General features: G+C 41.2%; 1 long non-coding RNA gene across 2 annotated transcripts; it reads right to left on the bottom strand.

Annotated features, from left to right (window-relative positions):
• Nucleotides 1-4862: 4862 nt before the first annotated feature.
• LOC307037238 lies at nucleotides 4863-11682 on the bottom strand. Of its 2 annotated transcripts, XR_013807630.1 has the most exons (9): nucleotides 9334-11682; nucleotides 8534-8601; nucleotides 8281-8427; nucleotides 7919-7981; nucleotides 7421-7820; nucleotides 7176-7277; nucleotides 6543-7082; nucleotides 6103-6196; nucleotides 4863-5676 (listed from the first exon to the last, which is right to left on the bottom strand). It is a non-coding gene; the product is annotated as an uncharacterized lncRNA (long non-coding RNA). The 2 variants fall into 2 exon arrangements; XR_013807631.1 differs by lacking the exon at nucleotides 4863-5676 and having other exon boundaries at nucleotides 5701-6196.
• Between the last annotated feature and the right edge of the window lie 6178 nt (nucleotides 11683-17860).

Genomic DNA, 17860 nt, shown 5'->3' with positions numbered 1-17860 from the left:
GGCTGCTACACCCTGTGGTCCGACGTAGATGTCTACAGTCAAATCTTCCATCCTTCCCTCTTTATCTTCCATCCATGCATCTTGATATTCTTCATCCGGTCGCCTTATATAATTGTACGTACAATGTAGAGGATCCTGCGGGGGGCGTGGCTTGGTTGGACAGGAGTATACACAAGCGGAAACGGTTGCTGTACTTGGTGATAATACTGCTGTGTCTGGGGCTGGAATTGTGTAGGATTGTATGGCATCTGTTGATGCGGACAGTTTCTGGCCCAATGATCCACCTGACCGCATGTGTAACATCCCGCTTTTTGGAAACCTCTTCCTCTGCTCTTTCCTCTGAAACTTCCTCCACCTCTTTGTTGGTACTGCGTCTGATTTTCTGGCGCCACCTGAGCTTGAACTGTTAGTGGTGTCTGCATTACTGTCTCTGTTTCTATGGTCTTATCTGCTTTAGTTGTCATTTGCCTTGCCACTTTCCTGTTTTTATTAGCTTCGGCATCTTTCTCAGCTATTTGTATCTTCACGAGTCTCCTTGCTTGGATTTGATCGTCTTCATCAAGTCCCTTTAGAGCCGCCTGGTGTCTGGTATCGTGGTGAATGAGATGTTGTCTCCATTCTTCTGCTGTTTGTGGTTGAAGAGAGAAGATAGGCTCTGCCGCTCTCTCATAAGCGGCCATTTTTCCTGGATCTGCACTTGATGATCTGTTGATTGACTGGAATGACATAGGTGTTTGTAGCATGTCTCGCTGAAGTTGTCTATCTCTAGGCATAGTTCTTAATGCTTGCATTTCGGCTAATCGTTTGTGTTCCTCCAGCAGCTGATTTGATTGAATCGTGAGCATTCTTACTCCGTATTCCAATTCTTGGAGACTTCTTTCTGTGGGGACTCCTTCCAATTCCAATACTCCTCCCGAAATACCAAAAGTTGGGGCTTGTATTGAGGGTTGAAGGAGAGTTTTATTATCTGAAATGTAGGGAGGAGGTTCTTCAACCAAGTTAGGATAGAGCTTTGGAGTTTGGATTACTGGTTCTTCCATTTTTATTTTTTTTTCTTCTTCTGCTTGCGAATTTGCTTCTTTGGCGACGCACATGTTTGCCATCCCACTAGCAGAATACTTTAAATGGAGCATCAGACTTGTAACTTGTGCTTTCCTTATTTCGGCTTTGTTCATAGCAATCTTTGCAGGTCCATACCAAGAGGGTTGTCCGGCTTTGATCCATGCTTGTTGTTCTCGCAGGTATTCTCCATTTTCATGGTCAATTACTGCTTTTCTATGGGCTTTCGTTGGTGCTGGTTGATCATCAGCTGGATACAGTCCTCTTGTTTGCCATTGTTCCAACAGTTTCTCCATGTGGTTCCATGTTTTTTGTCTAAGATTTGGAGCTGTTATGGCATCTGATCTGATTTTTACCCTTTCCTTGATATCTGCAGTTGAGCCTGGCCCTGCGTCTAGTCTCAACTTAGTTTGTTTTGGTGACATGTTCTCTAATTATGTATTAACCTATCAAAGATGAAGCACTAATCTTCTGACTAGCACCTTCGTTGCTGTTCGTCCGAACTTTAAATTGTTTTTTTTTTGTTTTTTTTTTTTGCTCAAAGTTTTATTATTTTTATAGATTTTTTTTTTTTTTTTTTTTTTTTTAAGTTTAAGGTAAAATATTAATAAAGTTAATTAATATATAAAAAATATGCAAAATTAAAATATGAAATGTTAAAATAAAGTTGTACCGTGTATGGTTTTGACTTTGAAATATGAATTTGGTTCAAAATCACAATGTTATGGTGTTTCCGCTATTTGGGTAATAATTCTGTACTACCACCAGAGTGCGCTATTTTAAATTCCAGCTTAATCCACTAGGGAATAGCTGTTTCAAAACTGACTCGTTTTTAACACAGGAGAAACTTAGTTTCCTCAAAAATATCTTTAAAATAGGAATTTACACTATGGTTAAACAACACAACACATAACCGCCAAAACACATTTGCAAAGAAGAATATTCACAATGCTATGGTGTTTCCGCTATTTGGGTAATAATTCTGTACTACCACCAGAGTGCGCTATTTTAAATTCCAGCTTAATCCACTAGGGAATAGCTGTTTCAAAACTGACTCGTTTTTAACAAAGGAGAAACTTAGTTTCCTCAAAAATATCTTTAAAATAGGAATTTACACTATGGTTAAACAACAGAGCACATAAGCGCCAAAACACATTTGCAAAGAAGAATATTCACAAAACCGCCAATACACATTTACCAGTAGAAGTACTTCCAATAGTTCTAACTCTAACAAGAAGTATGATGTTCTTTAGAAGATGGAATGCCTACCCTCAGTGTGTTAAAGCAAACAGAGTACTTCAATTAGCATTTCATGAAATGGTGACTGCCGTGTGGCTCACCGTGAACATGAGGTCAAGACAAGATGGCAACTGGTTTTCCAACCTTTGACCTGAAGAACAAAGGGATTTGAGAAAACACCTGGAGTTGAAATTGGTGAGGTGATATTTTGTCTAGTAAATTCAACACACAACACTGTAGTTTAAAATAACATTTCTATTTAGTTTACAATGATAAATGGGCCTCATACCCTTACGTCATAGCCCTCTACCCATGTACGTAAATGTTTTGACTTTAAGAGCCAGTATGGTCATTTCTTCTGTTTAAACACGCTATTTATGGGACAAATAGGACGCTAAGCAAACACAATTAGAAGAATATCGTCTATCTAACGCACGAATGTCGCACTTCCTGCCGTAATCCACAACGCAATGTCTTGAAAAACAGAATGGTGTAACCACTGAGAGCTTCAAACTACTCAGGCCTTTCCCTTGAAATAGGACTTTTTTAAAACAGCCTCACGCTGTTGTTACACAAAACACTCACTCCAATAACCTTAGCTTCAAACTTTGGCTGTGTCTTTGCCTCAAGCAGTCCCGACTGCTTAATGGCCTAAAACCATTCACGTAAAACGTAAAACGCCACAAAAGACACATATAGTGATTGGCCTCTAGCCGACATGTACTAACAGACAAACGAATAGCATGCAGGGTTAAATAGAAAAAAAAGAAATTGAACTCACCCTGCCTGTAACAAAGCAACGCCACGTGGTAATGCTACCAATATTTATCAATTTAGGCTTGTTTTAACTTAAATTGCACAGCTATTTTCAGGATCCGCTGGCCGCCGTCAAACACACAGAACTAACATTGTCCTACATTAACTATTGAAGAATTCGATATAACAGGTTTCTCCATACCTAGTTGATTTGAGCTCTCTGTGTGCTGAACGGATGCCAGCGGGTCCAGCAAGCAGCCTGCTGTAGTCTCTCCCGGTTTTGCGAGATCCTGGGCTAGCTCGCCAATTGTTAAATGTGTTCTTTATTCTCGCGTCCAGGAGAGAAGCTTTAAAATGAGACTAAATGGAGTCTCTGAAAAGATTCAAATGGGATACTTTAATTAAAAAAGGCGCGGTTGTGTTACAGACAGAATATTGTTCCGTCAGACAAACAGCTGTGATCCGGTTCTCCTGAGCAAGAAGAAGACAGCGGATCTCTCCTCCGGCGCTGCTATATATATCCTCTGCTGGCTCCTCCCCGCCAGCCGGCTCACCTCGTCTCCAATGTCCGTTATTGCATTTAAACAGAGGATAGGTTCTTTTCACATTCAATATATGCTTAACACGCCGTTTCTCCTCATATTCTCTTTCTTCACTTTTCATTTAACACATTCTAAACGCTGTAATCAATACTCTAAACAATACTTCTCGGCTCGTTTGGTTGCCGGTCATTCCGGATGTTGTCACATGCTACTCTCGTCTGTAAACAATAATGTATTCAAATAAACTGTACTTTCATTTAATATTCAACATGGTAGTATCTCGACATCTATCGTTGTAGTGTTAAATCAGTAGGTTTCGGTTTTCACCACACCAAGTCATTTCGCTCCTCAGTTCACCTCTTTAGGAAATCGTATATTAGCCACATGCTACATGCTAACCGTAGATGAAGGATTTTCAGAATAAAAGCTTAACTGCTTGTGCACAAGAATTTCTGGTTTTTCAGTATAAAAGAGCGTTTGAACTGACGGTATGTTTAAGCTACATTATACCATCAAAACATTGATTTTAATTTCTAACAAATGCTGCGTTCACACCGGACGCGACTTCGCTCTAATCGCTCGAGTTTCACCGCTGCTGCCAGCTGTGTTTACTCGCATCATTCAAACAAGACGCGCTGGCTCGGGAGCTACAACTACAACAAAATGAACAATACCGTGATTAAATTGTAATACACGTTTCTAAATGATGCCGAAGTAACAACATACTGATACCGGTTAGTAAAAACCATGAATTAATGCTTGACAAGTCTGCAGACAAGACGGCAGGCGAAAAACCTTTTAAAATGCTTGTTTTCTGAATGAAGATAGGGTCGACCAGGCTAAGCTAACGTTGTATATGCTCATTCCACACTCATAACAACGGCCTACAGACATAAATAAACCAGCGACTGTATTCGCCATGACACAGACAGTCTGTGGTTTGTACTTGTTTAACTTTTGTCCAGTTTCTGAAAATATATGAGGAGCTGTGATCTCTGTTTGCTAACTGCTAACAGCTAACTGCTGATGTTTTCTGGTTGAACGTCAGTGGCAGGCTGAGATCCTCACCACTGCTATGTGTGTGTGTGTGTGTGTGTGTGTGTGTGTGTGTGTGTGTGTGTGTGTGTGTGTGTGTGTGTGTTTGTCTGTTTGCGGTGTGGTGATGAGGCCCATGATCGTAGCTGCTCATGCTAGCTTGTCTCAGCTAAAGGTGGAACGGAGATTTGGTGCGTGGAGTTCAACTCTGAACTTATCTGGGGTCAGAGTTCAATTTCACGCACCAAATCTCCATTTCACTTACATATGTACATACAAAATGTGTGCTTTTAAAATGTTATATTCAATATTGTCATTTTAAAAATAAAAATGTATTCAATAATTTTTTTAGACGGAGCTCCATGGTGACTTGTGCTATTTTTAGAACATGCACGCGGGCGACAACTTTCCCCCCTGCGGGCGACTTAGTGCCCGCGGGCACCGCGTTGGCTACCCCTGATCTGAAGCATGAGGTAATCAATGTTGATGCAAATCTCAAGGTCAACAACTCATAACTTAAAACATTCTCTTGGATCAGTTCAGACTCATGTGTAGTGGTCAGATTTACCATTAATTGTTGTTTAAGTCATTCAAATCCTCACCTCGCATTTGGTGTTGTGGGCTTTGGCATGCATCACAGACAAGCAATGTCTCATTTCCTTTAGGGGCTGAAGATGAGGCAAGGCTTCTGACACTTTGTCAAGATATGGTACATACCAACACGTCACGTCCAATGCCAAAAGTGAGGCACTCTGGAACTCTTTTTGGAGAAACATCGGATAGGCAAAGATTTCTCCTCTGTAGGCCTACATATTTAAAGCTTTTAAAAAAAAATAAAAAAAAATAGTGAGTACAAAGCAGATTGAAGGTAAGGCTTCAGATTATCTACAAATATTTTAATTGAAAATGATCAAGACAACTACCAACATTTGAGAAGAAATCCATGCCTACACACAGCAATTTCAACACCTTCTTCACTGGCTCGTTTAGAGGTCTCCCTTTCTGCTGTCCAGTGAGATTCCCCACACATTGCTTTTCCTGCAGTCTACCAAAGTAAATCGTTTTTAGAGAATCATTATCGGAAGTTATTTCAAAACACTGGATAGTGGGACCAACTGACGGTATTATCAAACATGTAAACTATTACACACAAGTGTTTTGTGCTCGACGGCCAGATTCACCTGGATATGCAACTCCCTGGATAATAACAAACCTGTTTTTGGATAATTGGAAGGCTCCACATGTGTAATATATTCTGGATTAGAATTTAGCTGTTTTTTCAATCCAGTTTTACAGCAATAATGTTTGACAGTTTGACCGCATTGCTAACCTCCTCACCCTGTCATCTGATCTCAACACTTCTATCCCATCTCCCAAAAAATATGAAGGCAACTGTGTTACTACTATTTTAACTTCTATTAGTTATTAAGAAAGGTGAGATACATTTTGCTCTGCTTAATTTAAAACTCACACTTTTGACAGCCCCTCGAACATCCTCCACAAAAGTGGAAACCTCAGAGTCTTGGGCTAAAAACACTCCGTCAAAGAAGCCTGGCTCTTCACTCCTATAAGAAAAGGAATTATAGATAACCACTCTAGTTACAAATTGAACATAGTAATAATAATAATAATTATATTTAAAGCACATCTTTCAAAACAAGGTTATAAAGTCTAACAGAAATATTTTAGATTCAACAGCTGTAGTTTTAACAGCTATATAACAGGAAAGAACTATAGCTACTAATTGCTCCTGTGGGGATTGTCCACTGTACTGAATGTATGTAAGTTGCTTTGGATAAAAGCGTCTAACAAATGACATGTAATGTAAAAAATAAATAAAAATAGCAATCCCAATGTCAAATTAAAATACAAGGACTAAGGACAATTGCTGTGTCAATGTGAAAAACTTACTGGTTTGTTTTCTGGAACCTGTAAAGTTTCCTATTGCCATCTACTGAAACAGCCACCATTTCAGGGCTACAGGCTGGACAGACAAATGGCTCTTTACCCAGAAGTTTATTCTCTTCAAATGTGCAGTACACATACTGCAGAAAGCTTCTCTGAAAAGCATCTGCATTCACCTTGCCAGTCTGAAATAAAAATACATTATATATGTTATCATATTTTGTATCATATCTCGCTCATCCATATTTGGCCATAAATATATTTATTATGATAATACATGTATTTGTCTTTCAGCTTCACATTTGTACTTACTCTTCCAAACTGCTTTGTTCTCTGGTCCAACATTGCAGTAAAAGGCTTGTCTAGACATTCCTGGAGCTGCCGTCTTCATAGCCTCAAAGGAATGGAACAGATCTTGGTGGAACAGGGTCTGTGCTTGCATGGTAGCTGGCCAGTATCCACTCCTAACCAAGTCATTGAATTCTGGACCCCATTTCTTAGTGCAATGTTTGCATGTTAGCTCTGGAACATTAAGATCGTAACGGCCTAAGAACACATAAAGAAAAAAACAATAACAATGAATTAGAGTAATGTATTAGTTAAAAAATACTTTAAAAAAACTATTTCACTAAAACCTACCATTTATGCACACCAATATGATAGGTCTACCAACAGAGATTGCAACATCGAAAACTTCACAAGAAAATAACCTTGAAGGAAAGGATGTTGGAAGCAAACGGTCTGCAAGGTCAAAGTACAATCAGGATGAGATTTAACAATGTTGTAAGCAAGCACTATGATAACAGAATGCAATTTGAGATTAAAATGGGTTTTTTTGTGAGGGGAAAAAAAGGCTGATCAATTTTTAAAAATGGGACACTAACCTTGTTTAGAAATGATGTATTTGCCATCCTGGAGTTTCACAGACTCTGTTGGAGGAATGTACTTGTAAAATCCATTACAGGTGGTTTGCCTACTGTGCAGAGTGTGTTTTGTATGAACCAAGATATCACACTCTGCACAAAACCCCTCTGATGGCATACATTCCTCACAATGGATGACAGCTTCTTCCAGGAGACAGTGATTGCAGGTCATCTTGACGATATTCTTAGTTATTAATAAGTTGTCAACGTTCTGGCCTCTGTGGCCTCGCCTGTTGCCAACACTGTTGAAACTCTTTTTGCCTTTGAGTCCAAGATGACAATGGTGGCACATCGCCAACATCTTGCTCCTTAATGGTCTGAGAGTCCCGTAGAAGGTCTTCTAGTCTCCGCATATTCAAATCTTTAAATACAGAAATATAAATACATACCATGAGGAAAACTTTTCATATGAAACATACCTTATCTAGAAAAAGTCTTAAAAAGTAGCTTTTTTCTTACCAGGATCTTGGTAGATTAGACATGGTGTTGTTATGGTGGAACGACTGCATGGAGGAGTACCATCTGTTTGGGGGGGAAATTATTCAAACCCATTAAACAGATTATTTTTAGCTAATTGACAGATTTAAAGAAATGTTACAAAAACACCAACCTTCAGCAAACATGAAAAATATCAAAGCTCAATGTATTTTTTTTGCATTATCATGTCATTTACATCCGCTTATTGGTTTTAGTCCTTAGTCCTCTGACAAAATCGATGTGCAAATATATAGAAATATGAAGTATCAACAGCATTATTAAACCCGTGGCTACTTTAAATCACATATACTGACTTTGATTAAATTCATAAAATGTAGACTAACCATTAGAAGAACTTTTTTTCCTTCGTTTGCTGCTGGCCACACGTTGCCCATCTTGGTCTCTCTTCCACCAGGTCACTTTTGGACGTGGTTCGTCTTCTTTTTGCGTCTTCTTTTTGCGTCTCCTTGTTGAGTTTCCTTGTTGAGTTTCTTTATGGACATTGAATGTAATGAAACACAGAGGGAGAACAAATGGGCATTAACTAACTGGATTTAAATAATGACACTTTGGGTATAAAAAAAACAAGAAACTTGCCTGTGTGTCCTCAACATATGCATCCCCAAGCAGAAGAAGAGCTTCTAGTTTGTTGGTTTTTTCAGTTTCTTTCGACAATGTGCTGGAACAAAAAAAGAAGTTGTTAGTTAGACCATATATGTAGCTGTAATTTAAACTAGCCTAATATTAAGTGAATTAAAGTTTAGACCAACATCAGCATTATGAGGGAAAGGTATGATTAAAATGTTTTGGTATAGGGCATTGATGTTATTCTAGTAGCAATGGAGGAACAAGAGTATGTAGATCTCCTTTGAAACCCCACCCCTGGTTTTAACAATAATTCAGTTATTATGAATTACTAATGTATAACATATCATCTTCAGATGCATGTTTTTTGGTAACCTGTACCTGCTAATGCGTTTTTACTTTTGGTTAATGCACAGAATATACTGGATCATGTATCGGCTAGCGGCTAGTAATGTCTGTTTAAATATCAACGGGACAAATATCTGAGCAGATCTCAGATTGGCTCGAAGAGTAAATTTACGCTTTAAAACCCAAAATACTGTCAAAAAACTGAAGAAGCCATATTATATTTACAACATGATCAACTATGTTACTATCGATTGATTTTAAACTGCAACAGCTCCGTAAAACGACAGACGTTAGCTAAGGCTAACTCAATGATGCTAACTGAGCAGTTCACGGTTTAACTAGCAAATAATTTGCACGCGTAAGCTTGTATTTCGACACATGGTGCTGTGTAAAGTGATGCAAAAGCTGAAATCATTTAAAAAACACTGTAAATGTCTTTATTACATTACAGAAAACGGGTTTACCTCGAGGAACTTCGTGTCAAGGAGGGTTCAATGTCTTCTTCTTCTTCTTCTTCTTCTTCTTCTTCTTCTTCTTCTTTTAATGGCGAATCGCCTTCTCGAATTGGACTGCGCTGCGTCCAGTGGACCTTTAACGAAACGTGCTATGTGGGAAACACCATATCCCAGCGTGCATTGCGGCTACAACATCCAAATCATCGAGCTTGAACCGGGCCTACGTCTGTTTCCGGTGACTTTATTTTGAAAATCAGTTGCTGACGGACGGCTAAAAAGCCAAATATTATAGAATTAAACGAATAAATAAAAACAAGGATAATAGTGTGTTATTGTTGAGTAAATAACAGTGTGTTATTTAGAAAAGGATAACAAATTCGAAGGAAAAAAAGATTAAAAACAATACGGATTTCAGTATTTTGAGGCTCTGAGCCCCATTTATTTTCCTCACGGACGGCAAAAAAAGTCAGACATTATACGATTACAAATCAAATCAATAATCGTGGCTTGATATTGAGTAATAACATGTTTTTATGGACCACACAGCTTCCGGTCTTCTCAGACACGACTGTATCCATGCGTCTCATATGCACGCAAAACTCGGACTCAGAACTCACTGGGAATAGTTGGCGTATGATAGGCACTAGAGATGTTAAGATTAACCGATTCGCATCGGTGCACCGGCATAAACGTTCAAGATGCGAGTGCACCAGTTGAAAGAGTGCACATCGGCTACAGTTTGGGTTGAACCGGGTTGAACTCGCGATGCATCGTTTGCGTAGCGTCTTTGCATCGGTAAAAAAATGATTCATTCGTATAAAATCCCCTCATCTTGTCAACGCTCAGCAGAGACGATCTTTGATATTTGCTTCGCCACTACGGAGAACGAGAGTCTCAGTTATCAACACACACGGAAGTTGAGGAGAAAGAGAAACACAGCGCACCGAAAAATACCTACAAATCCAACGTTTGGCAACACTTCGGATTGTTCAAGAAAGACGGTGTAATAGTCCTTTATGCTATATAGTTGACCGCAGGTCATGGAGAGTAATAAGGTATCCGTAGACCTTTGTATGAGGTATCTTTATTACTTAACAGGTCTACAGCCATGATACATAGATCCGTCCTAGATGCTGACTTGCATACACACAGTATCACTCCGCAGCCGCACCCCATCAGTAACGTCCTGATGGTATATGTGCGCGGCACTATTACTACAGACGGTCAACTTGAAAAATCCCTCGCAAATTGTTAACGATGCCGAGCCGCTTTAAAGTACACAAGTAGTACGAGGAACTTAGCAACGCACATAAAGAGGCGACGTGGGGTCTGCGGCTGAAAAGAGAAACCTGAAAGTGAGACATATGAGTTAAATCACTCAGTGAGGTGTTCTGTCAGAGAGAGGTGTTTAGCTTACAGCAGCCTGTGACGGCCAATAATAATTTAAATGTCTTCCTTACTGTAAGCAGTTATGAAATACCTGTTTGTGAAAGGTTATTTGTTTTCTTTATTGTTCATATAGAAACCACTGCTTTCTGCTCACTGGTGAGTTAGCCTTTGAGTGTTAAGCACATCAGGCTGGCAGCTGTATGGGCATTGCTCTATGGTAGCTGTTATTTGCACATTGTTAATCATGAGCAATGCATCCTTACATTGTTTAACTGTAAGGTGTTATACAATTGTACTCTGGAGAGCTTTTAAAGGTAAAAACATAAACGGCATGATGGGATGTGCAGTACCAAATATGTAAAGCACTTTTTTGTTAATGTATGATTTGCTGCATATAAGGAATAAAACAAAAATCCTCTGTCTTACCATATTGAAGTATCATTATTTTTGCATCGTGTTGAATCGCATCGTATCGCCCCGAATCGCATAATGTTGAATCAAATCGTATCGAACTGTATCGCAACAGGGGTGAATCGTATCGTATCGCATGGCCTGGTGTTTCAAAGGTATCGTTAATGTATCGTATCGTGGCAACGTATCGAGATGCGCATCGCATCGGCCTCAGTGATGGAGATGCACATCCCTAATAGGCACGCAAAATCGGACTTTAGCGTGCATTTTCCAATGTTTAAAGTCGTGTCATTTGTACGCAGACTGAAGAGAGTGGGTTGAAATACCAGACAATTAAAATGTTGTGCTGTGCACTTGAATATACTAACAGAACTTCCAAGAAGTCTAAAATGATAATATTATACATGTCCCGTTCGCAGGTGTTTGTGTGCTTGGTAGCTTAGCTTGTTACTTATTAGCCAGCTAAGGACGTAACCCTTTATACTATATACATTTTAGTTTATGATTCAGCCTTGGGGAAGACTTTTGTAGTCTATGGCTATGACGCCCATAATGCTAAACGGGAGCAAATGTTAATAGGGGACCCAATTATCCCAGTGGTGGCCGCCGGAGCTAACGGAGCCGCAGGGGGCTAGCTGCAGCCGGCGTCCCGGAGCTAGCCCACTGCGGCTCCGTTAGGTCCGGGGCCTGGCGGTGGAGTCCGTCTTTTCTTAACCTGTGAATGACAAGCATTAAGAATAACAAAATATAGCTAATTCTCTTGCAGATTGTCTCATTTGATTATGAATGTAACGTTTAAATAGGGGAACTACACTGTTAGCAGTAACTTGGTATGCACGTATTTCATGTTAGCTTAGCTTCTTAGCCTGAGCTAGCTCTGTTTACTTCCAGTTCGGAGGCAGCAGGTCCCGCCTCGGCTCCGCCTCTTTGCCCTTATTTGGAGCAGGCAGGATTAGACTCTGACGTCGCTGTCAAGCCGTTAGTGGCCGACTCCGCTTACTAAGGGCTTCTCGGCAACTCTGCAGAATCCTATGGGTGACGTCACGGACACGACGTCCATTTATATATACAGTCTATGGTTGGGGTATTGTTCTGCACGGACATTTTAGTGAAACGGACTTCCTGTTTCCGCCGGTCTTCGCTTCCCGGGCATTAAGTTGTTTACAATGGTTTTCAGATGCTAAATAAAAGTCTAGCTTGTACCTTTGATACCCTGCCTCCGACTCCCATCTCTCGGCACCACAAAATTGCCAAAAGAGTGTAGTTGTTTTTATTTCATATTGCACTACTTAGAACTTGATTGTTGAGGCTACAATAAAGATGCCTGCTTTATTGTTATTGCACAGATTACAGGTACTGAGACAACGAAATGCAGTGTAGCTTCTAACGGTGCAACAAGCAGTAAAGTGAAAAGTAATGTACACAATCTACAGAATAAAATATAGAATTAATTGAATGATGAATAAACAGTGAGGGGTATGAATACACTAGATATACACAGTAGCCTGTGAGCAGTATTAACAGTGTGTATGAATATGCTAAGATATATAAAGTATGAAAACGGTAAGCAGTGGAAGTATAGAATAAAATATATGGATATTAATTTCATGATAAACATTGTGGAACAATGATGAAAAATGTGAATGGAAGTGGCGACGTAAAACTGACACAAAACAAGAACAAACTTTTGCCGAGCCAATGGAGCCAGTTTCATCAGCAGCACGGGGTACAAACCACCAATGAGTGCTCAGCTCGAGATACCAGCGAATCGAGAGAGTGAATTATATCTGCATTTTCTCTTTTGAGAAGCCCCCACCCCCCATGTTGCAAACTCTTTGTTTAAAACTAATTGGCCATCGGAATGTGTGGAGTAACGGTACGTCTACACTACAGGCATCGAAAAATGCTTTCAACGCTTCGCCCATTCACTTGAATGGGGTGACGTAAAAGATTTTTAATCTTCGCCGAACTGCATTGTGGGGAGCATGGCATGGCTTTGCAAGCATCGCGAAGCATCTATCGATGCTTGGCATCAGCCAATCAAATCCCGTTTATGCAATTCCCGCCAGTACAAGCGCTAGCCAATCAAACCGCGTGTATGCTGATACCGCAGGTCTTGACTATTTTCCATATGTCATAAAATGGAGGATAAATTAATCATTGCCGTGGCAAGTGTCCCAGTCCTGTATGACTGTACTCTGTTCATCTACCGGGACCTAAACCGGAGGAACCAGGCATGGCGGGAGGTGGCAGAGACAGTTGGTGAAACTGGTAGGTTTTCAACTGTTTGGGGAGTTTATATCCAGTTTACTTCGTTTTAACATTGAATGTACAGCTAGTAATGTAGCATAACATATAATATATATTGATATAATAATAAAATAATAATATATATAATATATATAATATAATAAGTATAAGCATAATATATAACATAACATATAATACATGCACAGCTATCAAGCATAGACAGTATATTTAGCCAGCATGTATCATAAAAATAGCATTCATTATTGGAGGAATAATTTAGTAAATTCAAGAAATTAACTATTATTTATTAACTTTATCATTCTATTTCATTTTATTAGAGGATGTGTGCAAAAAGAGATGGAAGACTCTGAGGGACAGGTTCCGCAAGGAGAAGAATATGGAGAAGGAGGCAAAAAGAAGCGGGGCAGGGTCTGCAGGGGGGTACAAGCCCTGGCGTTTCATGGCAGTGATGGGTTTTTTAACCCCATTCATCATAGACCGTGCGACGTCCAGCAATGTCCCCCGGCAGACCCTGCCTCCATCCACCCTGGTGGCAGAGGAAGAGAGCCAGGTAGAGAGTGAGCCAGCCAGCCAGTCCACCAGCCAGTCCACCAGTCAGCCCGCCAGTCAGCCAGCAGCAGCAGCAAGCCAGGAGGAGAATGCTGAGGTCCAGGGCAAAAAACGGGGGAGGGAGAGGGAGAGGGAGATGTCCTCGTTCGAACGAAGTCTGCTGTCTGCTGTCAGCAATTACCCAGCAATCTCCCAGCCAACCCCACCAGTGGTGGAGGAGGACGAGGACTTGCAGTTTTTTAAGAGCCTCTTGCCCACCATGAGGCTGATGACAAGGGGACAGAGGGCAAAAGTCCGCCTCGGGATACACCAGTTAATTTTTGACGTGGACCAGGACAATTTATAATTTAATAATTTTTTCACACATACTGATCCACATTACATTTTTTTACACTCATCACTCATCACACACACTTCACTCACAACATTACCATATAAAACATTAAAGTATGTTATGGCTATACTGTGTCTTCACTTGTTCATGTGGTTTGTCAGTTGCAACATACCAGAAGCTTAATGTATGTTGGTATATATACTGAAATGTGCTTTCTTCTGTAATTGTTCATGTGAAAACCAATTGAAATTATGAGTGGTTTATCAGTAAAAACAGGGCTGAAAGAAAAAGGTTGTTAGTCATATCATAATATAATAATATCAATTCAAGAAACATGTTTATTAGGAATGTTTGATTTTAAAATGGCTCATTTGGAATATTTGCTCTTTAAAGAAAATGGGTAGCTCTTAAAAGAGCTTTTGGTTTGGAGGAGCCATGGTGACCCTACACCACTTTATGCTGCCATGAGACTACACCCTCCTCATTCAAATAGGAGCAGAAGGTCTCCCGCAGTTGGATGGATCGGCGTGTGGCGTTGTTTGAGCCCATCCTAGGTGCATCGCGCAGGGTTGGAGCGTCATCACTCGACTCTGCGACGACAGGGACGACAGGTTTGCGTGATGGCCTTCCTATTGTCTAACTGCGGAGGAAGTTGTGTAACACACAGGTGGCCTTCACACACAACTCTGTTACCTCCGGGCTGGTGTTGATGACACGCCGGAACATTCTCCACTGTGATGCGAGGATGCCAAACGCACATTCAACCACCAACCTGGCCCGGCTGAGGCGGTAATTGAACAGCCTCCTTTCACGCGTGAGTTGACGTCCAGGGAATGGACGCAGCAGGTTGTCCAGCAGCAGAAAAGCCTCATCCCCAACAAACACATGGGGAAGAAGGCCCAGCCGCTCTGCTCCTGGGATGACGCTGTCAGGTGGTAGCTACAGACTGCCATCTCGGAAGCCCTCTCCAAAAGCGGAATTTCGCAGGCTCCCACCGCGCTGCTCCTTCCAAAACCTCCGACATCCACTACCCTGAAGAGGTACTGGGCATCCACGACAGCCAGTAGTACCAAGGAGTGGGAGGACTTGAAGTTGAAGTACAGGGACCCAGAATTTGCCGGAGCCTGGATCACCACGTGCTTCCCATCAATGGCACCAACGCAATTCGGAAAGTTCCAGCGCTCCTGGAACCCAGCAGCGATGGCTCTCCAGTCCTCCGTCTGTGGTACTGGCATGGTCTCCTCGACCAGCGCGGTCCAGATGGCACTCGCAACCTCCTTCACTATGACAGCCACTGTTGCATGCCCGACCCGATAGCTGAATGCTATGGTCCTGTACGACACCGGTTGTCAGGTACCTGAGAAAAAAGTAATATACATGATTAAAAAAAAGAAAACACAGACACAGATCCCCCACATACCACACACCACACAGACACACACCCCAGACACACACACAGACCACACACACAGACCACAGACACACACACACACACACACACACACACACACACACACACACACACACACACACACACACACACACACACACACACACACACACACACACACACACACACACACACACACACACACACACACACACACACAGACCACAGACACACACACACACAGACCACACACAGACACACACACACCACAGACATAAACACACACATACCACAGACACACACACCACAGACACACACACATACCACAGACCACATTCACACACACACCACAGACACACACACATACCACAGACACACAGACCACAGACACACACATAGACCACAGACACACACACATATACCCCAGACACACACACACACACACACACACACACACACACACACACACACACACACACAAAGACCACACACACATATACCCCAGGCACACACACATATACCCCAGACACACACACACAGAGACCACACACACACACACACACACACACACACACACACACACACACACGCACACGCACACGCACACACACAAGGGAGCAATACTGTGTTTACCTAGCTATCTTAATTAATGTCATTCATCTGAACTAAATCACAGACTTCATTCATCATTCATCCATTGCATGCATTCTCTCTCTTTATATACAGAGTCATATTAAAGAAGTAGAAATACACAAAACGTACCGTAGGCAGATGGCGAGTCGCTCGGCGGGTCGGATTGACAAACGCATACGGGTGTCTGCCTTTGCAATCAGTGGACCCACTTTTCCGAGCAACTCGTTGAACACGTATTTGCTCATCCTGAAGTACTGCTGAAACAGTACACCATCCAGGCGGAGCTCTTGGACAAGAACGTGGTATTCCCCCCGTTGCAGACGTTTTCTCAGTATCGGATGTACCCAACAGCGACGCACAATACATGGCCTCCTGCGAGACATTGCATAAACCAACGCTACCCTTGCTACAAAACCGGCATCGATTTTGGTGATAGTGGAGAAGAAGAGGGCTTTTTTTCGCTTTGTATGCCGGGGGCGGGCGGGAGATTCCTGATTGGTTGTTGGTCGCCTTGGGCGCGAGAAATCGCCAAGCTTCAGACACGCCCAGCTTCAAGATTTTTTGATGCCTGTAGTGTAGACATACCGTAAGTCTCCCAAGGGGGATGGTCACATTCCACAACTCCCGCCCCCCCTCCTGTGATCTCCCAACCCCCAGTCTGTAGGTTTGTGTTCGCATATTTCAGTGTTAATTTTGGCAGCTGTTTTTGATTTAGTCTTAGTCTTTAGACGAAAATGGTTATTAGTTTTAGTCACATTTTAGTCATTCCTATCCTTCGTAATTTTAGTCTAGTTTTAGTCGACGAAAACTCACAATGTTTTAGTCAACTTTTAGTCGATGAAAAAATTAATTTTAGTCAACTTTTAGTCAAAATGTGTCTCTCTGAACGCTCCGTCCCCGGCAGATCTCTGTGTCTGCTGCAGCATGTCTGTTAGGCCCCGCCCCCCGCACACAGAGAGACACAGGGAGATTGCTCTTCTGGAGTAAAGAGAGTGGAAATAATGATATTGGAAGTTAGAAACGTAAGATGCATTTTGACAGACAAGATGGACAAAATGGGAAAAATATGCTGCATTTTGAATGTCCGATATACCACCATTAACCCCTTAGTCCCGTCTCCTCTCGTCAACGAAAACGAAATATACATTTCGTCATAGTTTTCGTCATCAAGAATCTATTTTTAGCTCTTCATCGTCTCGTCTTACTCATGTAAAAAAGGTTGTTGACGAACATTTTTTGTCATAGTTTTCGTTAACAAAATTAACACTGGCATATTTAAACTGTCGCACTTTCTGTTGTTTCTATCGCGCATTGCCGGTATGAAAGGGTCTGTGCCGGAAATATCAAACATTTAATACAAGTGAAAAACAATGAACAAGACATAAAGTATTAATAATAATTAATTATATTTATTCCGTTTGGATGTAGGATTTTTGACTTTGTTTAGAGCAGTGATCTTCTCTGCAGCAGAGAGCTAACCCATGTCAAAAAAGTCACAGTTTGCCGTAAAACTGTTGAAATATAAGACTATGAAAAATATGCAACTAGAAAGACTACAA

The sequence above is a fragment of the Notothenia rossii genome, assembly GCF_949606895.1.
Source record: "Notothenia rossii genome assembly, chromosome: 4".
NCBI classification, from domain to species: Eukaryota; Metazoa; Chordata; class Actinopteri; order Perciformes; family Nototheniidae; genus Notothenia; species Notothenia rossii.
This window is presented reverse-complemented; position numbering and strand designations above follow the sequence as displayed.